Genomic DNA, 15,631 nt, shown 5'->3' with positions numbered 1-15,631 from the left:
AAATCTAAGAAAAGTTAAATTTGTAATTTTTGAAGGGATTATATTTATATTTTAACATATTCATATAAGATTATCTTGGCTAATTTTATGGGTGGAGAGCACTGACTAATACAAAGATCATAGCATTTTTATTTTTAGCATATATACAGATATGATTATTGGTGAGTAGCATAAATTTGGGAAGAACGACCAGTGTGGCAAATATCATAAGATTTGCCTCAGTGGGATGTAAAGTTGATTTTCCATTTTTAAGCCATACCTTAGAAAAATAATACCTCAAGGAATGCCAGTGTAAGTGTGTGCACCTGTGTGTGTGTGTGTGTGTGTGTGTGTTAGGGGCACCACCTTTATTGAACGATGTGCTTTGGTTTTCTGTTCCTTTTAGATCCTGTTGCTTTTTTTATGTGAACAAATGTTGCCTAGCAAAATGTCTACACAGAAAGGAAAGATGAAGGGATTCTTATCTTGTAGCTTGAAGAAAATGTGGCCCAACTTTGTTGACTTTGTGATAAGTTCCATCCCACTTTAGGAGGGATGCCGGTGGGCCTGCCTAGATGTTCCATAACCCCAAACAGCAGATGGTGACGGGCTTCCTCCCTTCAGCAGCGTGTAATGGCTTCTTCTGAGAAGGAATATTGTAATTGTTTCATTTTTTTATTTTGACTTTTGTTACAGAAGTAGTTTTTGATACATGTATCGAATATTTACTTGCTGTGCTAATCCGATGTGAGCAAGTGTCATCTCTTTTGTTTTTTCTTAGGGTCATGTTAGCGTCAAATGCAGGTATTTTTAAGGTAAAGTATCAGATGCTCCAAGCTGGCAGTTTAATTAATGCTTTCCTCCTTCAGTTACCACACTAGGGGCAAAGAGGGAAGGGCAAAAACTTATCACCTTATCAATGGAATTCTCATATCATACAAATGTCCAATCTACAACAAACTGCAAACTGATTGTAATTCTGAAGTTAGAACCTCTACATGGAAATGTGGGAGGTGCAATTTCAGTTCTCATTAAGAATCAGCCCATGAAGCAAACTAACAATAAGAAACTCTGTAATTAGAAGTATCTCTGTCTTCTTTCTCAACCAAGAAACTTGCTTTCTTTCTTCCTTTATATTGCCAGTTAAGCTACTTATTTATTTATTTAAAGCTTGTTCTACACCTTGTGATTTTCCAACTGTTCTTCCATACTTTTTCAGCAAAAGTCAGCTAACAACATCTGCCAACGTGCTCTGCACTCAGGACTGGGTGCTGCCCGCATGGCCTGTTGCCAGCAAACAGCCTGGATAAAATTTTTTCTCATGGTCCAAGATCTTTCACTGGAAGCTTTCTTTCCTTTCAGGGATAACAAATGGCCCTATCTTTTAGGAAAGAGGTTTTTTGTTTGTTTCTAATTTTAACATAGAGTCATATGCAATAATAATTCTTTTATTAAAAGAAAAAGTCCTTTCTGAAATAATTTAGTTACTTTTGATAAAGGAATAAATTATATAAAAATATAGAGATTAAAAATGTGTTGTAAGTCCACAATGCAAATACTACTAGTGCTAGTAATAATGAGCATTATTAGCTTTCTTTTTCAGGTAAGAGAGACATGTATAGGAGAAGAAAGGCAGATAACACTTCATTGCTTGTGAGATTTTATTTCTCTTTTTAATTCTTAACTCAGGAAACAGGCAAAGAGGCAAACAAAAAATGTTTGCCTATATTTTGTATTTAGGTGAACTGGATCTAAAAACTGACTCAGCGGATTGTTAAATAGAATGCTATATAACCAGTTAGAATAGCTTTAATTTAAAATATATACCTCTAAAGAGGTATACATTTTAACTTCACAGATTTATGTCAGAGGATACATTGGATCTTTAAAAGGTGTTGCAACATTTCATTGTATTTTGCTTTATTAGATAATATCATTCAGTAGCCCATTTAATTAATTTCCCTTTCTCTGATGAATGTACCATGTACACACTTTTCCTCATCTAGGCTTTATAAGGGGACTTCTTTACCAGCATGTTTTTCTGCACAAATTTATTTGCTAATATGTTTCAACTGAAATTTCACAAGAGTTTTGTAACATGCTAACTCCGTGTGCATGCAACAGAATGATTTACATGAGAGAATATAACTGCTCTTTGGATCACTTACTATGCATAGTATTGCAAACATTTAAAGAACCAGGATTTTTTAATGGAATTTATCCAATTCCTTGGAAATTGTTAAGGCTTTCTACTTTAGTATTTGTTTGCTCGTTAAAAATATTGATTAAATAGTCTCCTAAATGTTCATTTGAGGAGGGAGAATTTTCTAAAATAAATGATTATTTAATATGCATATATGGTTGGGTAAACTGTAACTTTTTAAATAAGAATTCTTCTGAAAAGTGTATATATTGAATTAATACTGTTTAGAAAACTATGTAGTCAGTACAAATGCAGTTAATCCAATCAATATTCAAAATACTTTCATTTTAAACAGTTATCTTAGAGAAATATAAACATACAAATGTCCAACTAAAAAGTGACTACAGTTAGTAACTTAAAATTCTTATTAATGCACCTCTGGATTTTGTTGTGTTTGAATTTTGAGAATGTATTTGTAGATTAAAAAAAAACAAAAACTTTTTTTCCCAAAAGGCTTTCCATTATTGAGATGAAAATTACACATTAATGGCTATGTAATATTACTGAATATAAAACAATGCAAGAGCCCCTTCTTAGACCATCACTTTTCCTTGGAATGCTTGGCCCCTGTAATATAATATACCAGTATTTTTCTTACTAAATTGATGCCCTGTGTATTGCTTGCTGTTAATGTTCTTGCTGCCAGTTAAAACTTTCTTTTTTTTTTTTCCTGCCAAAGCAGAACAAAATTGTCTGCTTCTCAGTCTGTACATCATAAGCAGATGACATTAAAAATGCCTCTAAAATGACACAGCTATATTTTCTGGGAGAGGGAAGGGGTTGCTCAGTGCGGATGACTGAGAGTGTCCTTGTGCAGAGTACAATGCTATGAGGGTGCAGGGATCAGCCTGTGTTCATCAATTCCCCTGTTGACTCTAGGAGCAAGTTCTCACCCTGTTTTTGTAAACTGCTCAGGAGATAAACAGCAGGACGAGAGCCAGCTTGCTTTTTGTCAGATGCTCTGCTGTTTTTGTAGAGCTGTGTGATGGTCAGAGACCTTCCACTTTTCTGCGGTTGTTCATATGCTGTTTCTAGGCTTGCCTTCTGAGTCTGTTTTCTAGAGTTGTTTTGAAATTCAGCCTAAAGATAACAGAGGAAATATGACCCTCCCGTGTGAATGCTGCCACCAACTGGCAGTGTTTCTTCCTAAGGCAGAGCTGGTGAGTTGTCACCATTGGAGTTTTATAGAAAGTTGTTTACAAGGTAACATAAATTTGCTCTGCTTGAATCTTGAATAAAGTTGGTAGAAATAATTTGAGAGAAAACAAAGATGATGAGTAAGAGCAATATCACATGATGGGTGAGGAATGAGTACATTTAGTAAGTGGGAGAATTTATTTTTTTTTATAGCTGAGTAAGTACCAAGCAAGTATGTCCACATTTTCTAATGTATTTCATATTCCATTTGCATATTTACTTAGCAGGAACAGTTGAATAGAAAATGTGTATCAATGTCCATTTAAAATTATAGAAAACTGTTTACCCAACAGAATAAAAAGGAAACAAGAATCTAAGTTCAGTATTATTTTAAAATTTTTACTAAGTCAAACATGAGTTACAATCAAGATTTTCTTATCTTACAAGCAACGTTTTTATCATATTTCCCCCTACATTGATCTTTAAGTCTGAAATTCTTTTTAGAATAAGCTAAAGCCATCTCAAAAGATATTGACAAAATTTGAAAAACTATGGATGGGAAAGAAAACAAACTGAAATCTATAAAGAAAAAACATTTTAAAAACTATAAATAACAAATGGCAGTTAATAAGTATGAAATGTGACTATCTTTTTGATTGAGTAAAATTATTTAAACTTATGTACTCATTACTAATTTGTCAATTTTAAATGTACCTATTACATCTTCTTTCTTAATCGCTTAAGTCTCAATCTTTAAGCAATGCAAATAGAAGGTATTCCAGTTAGTGGATGTGTTTAGATTTCTTACTCAATAGAATGAAAGGATCAGAAGACATGATTAGTTTGCCACCAAAATGTCTTTGAAGTGTCTTTATCTATGGATGGAAAAAAACCCTGATACATAAAATAGCAGTAATAGTGGTTATAACTTGTGAGAGTAATTTGTCAGTGTACTTACATATAACATTTGATTCTTACCAGTATGTGGGGTAAATAAAAAAATATATTATTCTCCTACAAAGCAGATATTATAAATATATGATTATAATACAACTGGAAATTAAATTGAGGTCTCTTAATTCTCCTAATGTGTAGTCTTTACCAATCTGTCCTATGAGTCCACATGTATATACAATGTTTAAGAAGGAAGATTAGCTATTTGCATGTGTTATACATTTTTTCTTGTATAGAACACTTGTAACACAAGTGCTAAAAACTAATGTAAATTGAAGGCATATGGATTAGTGAGGTCCACAAGAAAATAAAGCAACAACTTTTGAAATTTATGCAAACGTCACATTTCCCACTGACTGTTAAATGGAGATTTCACTTCAGATAAACACATTTTAAAAATTACTACTAAAAGAGTAAGCATCTGCCTGAATTTTAATGTTTGCTAGTAAAGTTTTAGATATCAGCCCAAGATTGTCTTCTAAAAGAGAAAATAAATAAGAATTATATATTGAAAATATCTTAAAATTATATTTTATCCTGCAAGAATGTCTTTTTAAGGTAGTAAAAGTGAGAATTAAAAGACCATAATTCCCACTACTATTAAAACATACAGAAGATGAAATATATAGATATTTTGAGACTTGCTATTTTCTGTTTAGCAAGCTTATACCTAAGTTTAAAGCATCTTCACACTAAAAGTACAACACAATTTCAAAATGGTACTCACATCCATTTAAATTTATAAGGAAGTATATATTTAAAAGGAAATTAATACACAGATCATTATTTAGCCTCATTGTTTTAAGTAGTATTATTGTTTAGTTACTAAATAATAGAAAATGGGCTTATCCTTTGTTATGAAGGTACATTTATGGCTTTTTCTATTCAAAATATAAGAATCAGCAAACATTAAATTACTAAACATGTATTAAATATTTGTTAAGTCTCAAACATATTCTAAAAATTACCTAGTATGTAGGTGTTTGGCCCTTTAGCATTTTATCTAAATAATATGGCACTATTTTTCTTAAATGTTTGAGGGATTTCTGTTTTATTCCTTGTGCCCTTTGTTACAATATTACACATATAATTTGTTTTTTTTTATTTTTAATTTTTTTTTATTTTAGCATATTATAAGGGTACACATGTTTAGGTTACATATGTCACATATAATTTGGGTTTGTTTTTTTGTTTTTGTTTTTTTTTTTGAGACACAGACTCACTTTGTTGCCCAGGCTAGAGTGAGTGCCGTGACATCAGCCTAGCTCACAGCAACCTTAAATTCCTGGGCTCAAGCAATCCTTCTGCCTCAGCCTCCCGAGGGACTACAGGCATGTGCCACCATGCCTGGCTAATTTTTTCTATATATATTAGTTGGACAATTAATTTCTTTCTGTTTTTAGTAGAGACGGGGTCTTGCTCTTACTCAGGCTAGTTTTGAACTCCTGACTTCGGGCAATCCGCCCGCCTCAGCCTCCCAGAGTGCTAGGATTACAGGCGTGAGCCACCACGCCCAGTCTGTCACATATAATTTGAAAACAAAAATTGTCATATGTTTGTAACCATCATTGCATGTTTCTTAACTTTATTAATGCTTAATTTTAATTCCTAATGCTGTTTTTTACCTTCTTCAAAAGTTGTTTTTTTTTTTTTTTTTTTTTTACTATAATGGTAGAGAAAGCGATTTTTATCTTCCAGCCCAGCAAGTTTCACAAAGCATCAAATATCACATTAGGCTACATATTCAGAAAAATTCCAGGGAAAAATGATATAAATATATAGTAAGAAATAAGAACTGAACTCTATCTTGGTTAAATAGATTTATCTTCTGAATAAAATTATGTTTGCACTTAGAAAAAAGAGGATAAATGAGGACAAGTAGAAGGTAAATTGAAGCAACTTTAAAGTTAATCTTTTTATGTGTCTTTTTACTTTAATTTATTGATGTTAAATGTTGCACAGTTAACGTTTAAGTTGATTTGAAAGTGATCCTGAGAGCCATTTGCAGTGGTGTCTGTGTGGCACGTCCACCTATGCTGTTCAGTGTCTTCTAAAAGCACTTTCACAGGAAGCATCACTTGTGTCATTACATTTTATTCAATATCCAGGTATAGAGGCTAGAGGAACAAGACTACATTTTTAATGGCATCATATTCCCTGTCATTCATTTCCAAATGTATGTTTGTCTTTTTCTTTCTCTCTTTCTTTCTTTCTCTCCCTCCCTCCCTCCCGTTCGTTCGTTCTTTCTTTCTTTCTTTCTTTCTTTCTTTCTTTCTTTCTTTCTTTCTTTCTTTCTTTCTTTCTGTCTGTCTGTCTGTCTGTCTGTCTGTCTGTCTGTACTGGACAGCATAGAAAGTGTTCAAATGTTTCTTAAATGTAATCAAACTATTTTCTGTTTGTCCCCCTACTGTTTTCTATTGGTTCTTTTTTCCTTTAATTTCTTAAACAAGCTTGCTTTTCCCATTTCTAAACAGAATTTGCAATCTCTAGCTAATTTCATAGGAGGGGAAACCGCTTTTATAGTTCCTCAGGTTTGTTTTCTGCATGATGTTGCTAGCCATGATTGGATTATAATTTCAAACATAATAATGCATAATTAAAACATTTTAGTGATAATAATTACGTGCCCATTTGATAAATAAGGCACATCCATCTAAAAGCGATTAACAATGCTCAAACTCAGCACTTGCTTTCCAAATTAGCAAGCTGAATATTTCATAGGAAATGAAGCTAGTAAATAAAGTCTCTAAATTTCAGTTCATATAGGTTAGTTGTAATGAACCAAATGTTAGTAATTGTATTTAGTTTATTTTTAGGTTGATTTTGTGAAGGTAATGTTTTAAACTACTGATGTCATATAGGTCTATAGTACAAGGAACTATCACTTTAGTAAGAATAATACTGAATAGATGGTTCCTAGTTATGTTATGTGTTGATAAGTTCATTACTAACCCAGTGAAATATTTGATTCTGTTGAATTTATCAACATGCCTCAAACATCTACTTTTTGCCAGACACCGTTTGATCCTGTGGACATCCAAATACAAACCTGCAACAACCGCACAGCTGTGCCTGTTGGGAGGGACAGTCCCTCGTGTGTCTCCTGTTCCCACTCCTCGTGCTAGGTAAGTTCAGTACGTAAGACCCTGACCTCACTTTACTCAAGCCAGTTCCAGGGGTTGTGCTTGCAGCAAACCACCCTACAGGATGAAGTTTCCTTGCAGGACAAAGAGAAGTCTTGCTTATTTCCTGCTATAAAAGAGGTGGGTTCCCCAAGCACAGGGTGTCAGCTGAGACACAGCCCCTTGCAGGCGTGGCATTCATCAGGCGCCTCCGCATAGACCCATGGTGCTTGGGGGGGCAAGAGGAACAAAGGCACATCATGCTGCTTTCTGTGACAAGAGCCTCTGACACAAGAGGCTCGAGTCCTCTGCCAGCATCCATGTGGCGGTAGCAGGCTAACTTATTAGCTTGTAAGGAAAGCAGAATTATATCTCAGATCCCAACAGTGTCATTAGGAAGCTCACAGTCTAGTGGGAAGTGGAGAACCTACACGCAAATAGCCAAATCAAAAGGCCAATTGTGGTAAGTGCAAAATAAATGCAATTACATAGGGCAAAGTAGTGTATTATAAGCTGGCGTTTTATTTCCCTGGAGGAAAAGATGGATTATTCAATAAATGGGGCTGGCGTAGCCAGAAAATATATGTGAAGACGCATTAAAGGTGAATCCCTGTCTTCTTTCACTCAAGTGTCAGGCGAATCAAAGATTTAGATATTAAAACATGAAATCATAAAACTTAGGAGAAAAAGAAAAACATTGACAAATTTGTAGAATTCTGTAGGGGAAACAGTAAAAACAAAGTTAAGGTACAAACAGCAAGATGGGAAGCAAGATTACAGATGATGTGCTCATTGTATGTTCATTTAATACCTTACGAGCTCCTGTAAGATAGTAATGAAGAGACCCAAAGCATGTTATAAAAATGGGTGGATGATCTGAACACAAAGTTCATAGTAATGAAATCAATGCAAGAAAGTCTTAAACATATGACAGCTTGCTGAATGTTTCTTGTAATAAGATTAATGTAGATTGAAACCACAGTGTGGTATGGTAGTTCACCTATCAGATTGGCACAGATAGAGAGGTTTGATAACACGGTGTGTTTGCCAGAATGTTGGGAAATAGGTTCCCACCCAAGGCTGCTGGTGGTACAGGCTGAAGGAGCGTTCGTGCAAGGCCATTTGACTGTATCTGTCAAAATGACAAATGTGTATGTTCCTTGACTCACAACTTAACTTGTGCATATGTGAAATGATTTCTTTACAAGGGTATTCAGTGCAATATTACTTGGAATAGAAACCTATATACATGTTCATTACAATAATATCTGAAATAGCAAAAGTTTGAATACTATGCAGCCATAACATGAACGAGGCAGCTCTATTTATACTGACCAAGAATAATATTTGAATATACAGTGTAAAGTGGGAAGGCAAGTTCCAGAAGAGGGTATATGTTGTAGCACTACTACTTTCTTATAAAAAAGGAGTGTGTGCGTAATGCATAGATACTCGCTAGAAGTAAACTCACAAACTTGGCAACTGTGGTCAACTCTACGAGCCAACCTGGGTTCCTGGGGATGGTGGGGGGAGGATTCCCATCTTGCCATGTTATTTTTTGGACTTTCTGAATTTTGTAACACATGTATGTATTAAATGCTCAACAGTGTAAGAATAATTCATTTTCATGTTTAAAAGTTCGGTAAATTTTGGTGATGGTTTGGATGTGGGGGCAGAAAGGAGGAATTAGGAGTGAGTGCAGCGTCTCGCATAGCTGCATCGGGCCGTGACAGTGTCTTTTCCTGAGGTAGTGGAGAGGAAGTTGAGAGATTATTCTGGACGTGTGGGTTTTGACTTGAGTGTCAGAAATCTAAGGGAAAATGTGGAAGAGGCTGTTAGAGAGGCTTGGACTAGGGATATCATTTTGGGAGTCTTAGGCATCCGGCTGCATCTAAATCCATGGGATTTTGCTAAAAATATGGTGAGAAAGATGAGACAGAGAGCCCTGGAATAGAGCCCAAACCTCTCTAACGTCTAGACGTCAGGTGCAGAAGGAGAAGCCAGCACGGCAAACTCAGGGGAATGGGGGACACCGGGAGGCTGAGGAGTCACACGCGTGAACAGGGGAGAGGTCACAGGAAGGGAGGGCCAGCCCTAAGCAGGGATGGCCAGTGGTCCAGTTGGCCCGCGAGGGGAGCCCTGTTGGGTCTGGCGGCACAGAAGCCATCGTGGATCTAGACTTGGGCAGCTTCCTGGTGCAAGGAAGATGGGGAGGTTGTGGATGCTGCCTGAGAAGGCAAAAGAGAGAGACAGAGCTAGAAGGAGAAAGACAGAGAGAACAAATCATGTCACATGGTTTAAGCTCCAGTTCCCAAAACACCTGAGGTCCCCTCAGCATCTGAATGTAGTGCAAGGGCCGGTGAGTCTTCTTTGCTAATGGAGCTGGGGTGACCAGTTTCCTAAGCAGACTGGGACTAGTAGGCACCAGAGTTCGGACTGCTCCTTCTTGTCCTTGTCTGTCACCTGAAGATACCTTAAGCCAGGAGTCCTCAAACTTTTTAAACAGAGGGCCGGTTGACTGTCCCTCAGACCATTGGAGTGCCATTGGAGAGTGTGGCACACATTCTACACATGCACACTGTGGGACCGGGACAAGACAGCTGCTAAGCAGGACAGGCAGCGGTGTCAAAAACACCCGGCGGACTGGATAAATGTCCTTGGCAAGCCGTATGTGGCCCTCGGGCCGTAGTTTGAGGACCCCTGCAAGCCATTCCCACAACTTTTCTGGTCATTTTTGGTTATTGGAGCACTCACAGTCTCAGACATTTAAATTAAAACCTTAATCTTTTTCCTTCTTCAAAACATCTCTTCTTCCCCGTTCAGGAACTCCCTAAACTTCTGGGCACCAGCAGCGAGAAAGGGAGGACTGGACCTGTCCTCTGGCTCCCGCAGCCCCAGCTTCTGCTCCTGCTCCTCTGGCTTCCGCAGAAGGGAAGGGAGAAGAGCCTACCTGAACATACTTTTATAATTTGGCTGCTTGTTCCTTCTCCCTGGCAAGTATCTAGATGCCGGGTGTTATCTCTGTATTTCTGGGCTCCCCAGGAGCTCCACCGTCAGCCAGCCGGAGTCTCCTCTGAGACAGGTCACTTTCCTGGCAGCCTTCTTGGGAGAAGACTTTGAGCCAGGCCCCAGTCCCTGCCCATGGTATCAGGTCAGTGGGGAACTCTGCATCCTTGCCCCTCCCCACACCTGTCCCTAATTTGGGAAGAGCAAGTCTCTCTCACCATTGCTCTTTTTGTCCTGTCACTGTGGGCTACTCCAGATGTTCTGCTTTCCTGCTTCTCTAGGTAATAGTCAACAGTCTCTTGGTTCAAATGTGCCCACCAATTCCAGGAGATGCCTTGTGTGCACACCCCTGCACCCACCCCACCCCCACATACCTTCCTGGAGCTCCTGGCCATGCCCCGCCTGATCCAGTGCGGCTCTTGTGAGATTTTACAGCTCAGGGACTTTTGTCTTCTTGGAAGTACATCCCGTATTGCTCAATGATTCTCACGGTCATCTATTCATTGACTTGGGAGAACAAATGCCGAAAACTCCAAACTAGACCAATAACTCCCTTCAAGGAAAGCCATAAGCATAATCAGTCTCCTTGAATTCCTCCTCTTCATTTATATTGGCTGTTGGTGGGTGATGGGTGAAGGATCTCAGAAATGGTTTTGGCCACTTTTTGCAAGTCCTGTGGTTTTCCCGATCAGCGGTGAGGGCAATCCTGCTCCATCGTCCTCAGCTCCTAAGCCCAGCTGAATCTCTGAGGCTCTAGGGAAGTTCCATTTAATATTGCATCACAGTCATTTCAGCTGAGACTGTGTTCGTTTGAGCAAAGCAAGCCTGGCATGTACCCCTCCTGTTTCTTATTCATTTCTGAGGCCTTAGGGTCCATTTTTTATAGAAGCTCTTTCTCCCCAGGAAGGCCCCTGTAAGTGCCAGGTTTATTACTGCTCCGTTTCAGCTCCCTGCCACCCATTTGGCATCCCCTAGGAATTCCCCTTCGCTTACACAGAGGTCCCAAATATCCTCTTCCTCTGCTCCTTGGCAACAAGTGAACGCGTGAGTAAACAAGTCAACACAGAGATCAATGCCCTGCCTTCTCCTGACCACACGGGCCGGTAGTTTTCCATGTGAAGGTTCATGACCAACTTTCACCTTTCCTAATAATCAAACCACTTTCCCTTTGCACACAGATGAGTGTGTATCTGTCTCTACAAAAACATGTACAACATAGAGGTAAACTGTATCAGATGGTCAAAAGGACAATGAGAACCCTCAAAGAAAGAGGAATGTCTTTCTATCAGCTTGGAAACAGTGGAAAGAAAATAGGAGCCTTCTTTGGGACAAGTCAATAAAACACAAATATAATGCGGCAAACAAAGGTCGAGTGGCCTGAAGTGCTATAAAGCCTGTGCATTTGTAACGGCTACCACGTCAGTAAGTCGAGCTATGCCAGCCTCCTGGAAGCCCGGATATGTGTCCTTATCCCAATCACCATGCTCTATCCCTCCAAAGTAACCACTATCCAAACATTTATATTAATTGCTCCCTTACATTGTTTACTATTGCATTTAGATTTACTGTGTTTTTAATTCTACACCCCCCCCATTCCATTCTTTTTCTTGTAGTTCATCTATTGAAGAATGTGGGCTCTTTCTCCGATGATGTTTCCCGCAGACTAGATCTTGCTAATTACTATTAAAATAATTGTACACAGCAGTTGTCCTGTGTCTCCTCCATGCAGCCGGATTCAAAGGTTTGATCACATTCCCTTGGCAGGACTACAGGTGGCTTTGAGCTCTGTCATCAGAAGGCACATGGTGTCTGATTTTGCTCCTGTTTGACAATGACAGTCATTGGTGCTCAATGCCTGGAAGCATAGTTTAGCCAGAAACTAGAAAATACTTATATTTTAATTCAATAATTTTGTTTTTGTTTATTTTCTAAAACAAATCTTACAAGGAGATCCTAGTCTAATCTTTGGTTGCCACTATGTACAGTTAAGGTAGGATAAGCAGAAAAAGTGCTTGATTCTTCCTTTTACTTGCTAATATTTTGGGATAATGAACTCGTTACTTATCCTCTTCAGAAAGTAACAATTTAAAAAATGTATCATTATGAACACAAGGAGTTAAGCCTATGTGTCCATCTATACCCGCTTGGATGTGGTACAGAGCTCACTTTTGCTCTGGGCTTCACTCAAAACTGATAGTTTTAGTAATACCTAGACACTGGGTCATAACAGTGTTCCCAGTGAACATGTTGCCTCTAAAACCCCAAAAGAGCTATCAGCCGCTATGCTGATTTCTTAGTAGCAGAAAGCACAAGGTACAAGCTAATTCTTTAGAGCTGACGTCTGGTATCATGCCTAGCTCATTGGACAGGAACGATTTCACAGATGTGTCATTTTCTGAGTGTTTTTCAGGGTTATTGGACATACATTTTGGCAAGTCCGATCGATGTGCATGGTGACATCACTATGGTAGACCAGCATGTCATTCTGCATGCATGGGCTCAAAGTGATAGAGGTCCCTATAGATTATATTGTAACAACAACATACATGTGAATGCAGCTCTTTGACGTGACAGCGAACACACATCTGTGCTTCCATCATCAAAGCCTACTGCTTTTGATCCTCCTAATGGGGAATATGAAGAACACGTTTGCCAGATCGATAACTGCACACCAAATGGCAGAGACCACGTCTAGCACAGGTGAAGTGACTAGGACTACCGGTGAGTTCAACTACAGCTGTCCACCAGCACTGCCACTGTAGGGGCCATGGTGGCAGCAGAAGGGGGATGTGGTAGGGCAGATACCCCCTCACCCTTTAAGTCTCAAGTTGGCATTAACTTCTATAATTCCTCCAACAGTGAGCTGTTACTGCCTAGGCTGGAAGGAGAACAACAGATGCAGGGGCTTCATTGGTTCTTCCCACCATGCTGGCTCCTGTGCAGGTCAGGGTGCTAATTGGAGGGTTCTGTCAGTGCTGGCTCTAGTGTTTCTCAATAGCAGGTTAACTGAGACTTTGACCTGAACAATTCCTTGTGTGGGGGTGTCCTGTGGTCAGCAGCATCTCTGACCTCTACCCACTGGATGCCAGTATCACCCATCCCCAACCCCTGAGGACATGAGAAGCAAGAATGTCTCTGGATATTGCCAAATGTCCCCTGAGGGGCAAAATCACCCCCAACTGAGAAACACCATGCTAACTATATCTGCCCCAATTACATATTCAAGAACACAGGCAATTAACACAGTGTGGGGGCCCTAGTGCTCTTTGGGCGAAGCACTGGCCTTGGTGTCCCCACTTTAATCCTGTGGGCAGGCAGGGCAGTGAGCCCAGGTTCCTGGTGTCAGTGTCTACTCAAGCCGTGTACTCAAGAGATATCAAAAGATCTCAGTGTTCCTCTTTTCCCAGCGTGTGATTCCCATTGGAATGACAGCAAGTGACTTTGGGGGAAATATTTATAGAATATTATTGTGGGTCTTTTCTCAAAGGGATGTGGACTCTCCTTCAGTCAGAGGGCCCCGGGTCAGTGGACGGGCTCAGATCTGTAACCTGGCTGAGGGTCACAATTTTCCATCGAGGAGGCTGATGCCAGTCAGCAGCTTTCAATTTTTCCAGTTCTGAAGTCCACGACGCCTTGACTGGCTGTGCATCCATTCCACCCCTAGGAACACCTGATCAATTAGCCGCTACCGCATTTCTCTTCAGCTCAAGGCACCCTGGTAGCCCCTCTGGCCCCACTGCCCATGGCAGTGAGCATGTCCACCTGTTACGAAGTCCCTGTCAGTTCAGTAGCTGCACGGGCCCCCGCACTGTGTTAACTGCCCCAGTTCTCGAATGTGTAAGGGTAGATATATTTAGCACAGTGGCTCTCAATCAAGGGCAATTTTGCTTGGCTTCTGCCATTCCAGGATTTTATAATCCCACCTATGAAAGCGTCATGGTGGTGTCTCACGTCCTGCCCCCTCTCCCTTCCCCGGAGGTTTTCTCCATCACATTGATCTTTTCCCATCTGCCCACGTCTACTGTGCTCTCTCGGGTGTCCAGGCTTTGCAAAGGCCATTCCTTCTGCCTAAATTTCAATTTCTTACTTCCCTGTCCTCCAACAGGCTCTCACATATTTGTCCTCTGATCTCAGCATAGATAGAACTTCCTCTAGAAAGCGTATTCTAAACCTTAAACCCTGGCAACGGGCTTCTCCAATGCCCCTCCCCCGGCGCTCATAGCTATCCGTAGCCCTTCCTAAAATAGATGGGTGACTACATGTTCACTTCTCTGTATGTGAAGTCAGGACCACACTTGTCCTTGCTCTCTGCAGTGCCCTGAGGTCCCAACCCTGTGCCTGCACACAGTGGGTGCTCCATGGATGTTTGAAGAATGAATACATGACATGCTGCAGCCACCATTTAGCAAGCGCTTATCCAGTTTCAAGTTCTATGCCTGTCTCTTCACATAAAGCATCTCGGTTTTTTGAACAGTCTCATTAGGTAGACATTACCATGCTGTATTAAAGATGAGAAAGACAAAGTGCACAGAGATTTTAAAACTTACTCAAAGCCATAGAGTCAAGAAATAATAGTAATTTGCACCTTGGTCCTTTGAAACTAAAGTGTATTGTTTTCACTTGCTGCCAGCCACATGGAGAGCAAACAACAACTGTCCATGCTGATCTGCTTTAAGGTCGGCTTAGAGAGCCTACTTCCCTGGCAGGCCATACTGACGTTTACAAAACAGTGGACATGAATTTCAAGATGGTATGATTCAAATGTTATTTTGCCATGAAGCCTTTCTGGTCCATCATAAAGCATATTGTTTTCTTCCTTCTTTGAATATTCATAATTTCTTTTTCACAACTCATGACTTTGCAACTGACTATATGCTGTCCTAACTCATTGTATACCCATTTCTTAGTCACATAGTACATGTCCTCAAGATCCTGTAAATGAAGGAGCCTTGCACTCTCCTGTTCTTAGTCGAACCCCAGGTGCTCAGAGAGCTGTGGTTGCCAGGAGGAGGGGAGCTGAGTGTAGACTCTCAGGCAGGGCAACAGTAGGGGGGGGTCCGACCTTTTTAGCACACCACAATGCTGACACTACATTGAAATACTTCTGTCAGTAGAACAAAAGCAAATTGTTCTATTTGCCCCCTTCTTCAGACCACAAAGTACACATTGGAATCAAGAAGATGATCCCCAAGAGGAGCTCAAAACCAGAAACGACTGCTGGCCGTGGGCC

General features: G+C 39.8%; 1 long non-coding RNA gene across 1 annotated transcript; it reads left to right on the top strand.

Annotated features, from left to right (window-relative positions):
- Positions 1–5,426: 5,426 nt before the first annotated feature.
- On the top strand, positions 5,427–12,102 carry LOC105864263 (uncharacterized). The gene is made up of 2 exons (XR_001150920.3): positions 5,427–7,398; positions 10,219–12,102. It is a non-coding gene; the product is annotated as an uncharacterized LOC105864263 (long non-coding RNA).
- Positions 12,103–15,631: the final 3,529 nt, after the last annotated feature.

The sequence above is a fragment of the Microcebus murinus genome, chromosome 13 (assembly GCF_040939455.1).
Source record: "Microcebus murinus isolate Inina chromosome 13, M.murinus_Inina_mat1.0, whole genome shotgun sequence".
Lineage (NCBI taxonomy): Eukaryota > Metazoa > Chordata > Mammalia > Primates > Cheirogaleidae > Microcebus > Microcebus murinus.
Note: the sequence above shows the minus strand (reverse complement) of the source record. Positions and strands in the feature narration are given on the sequence as shown.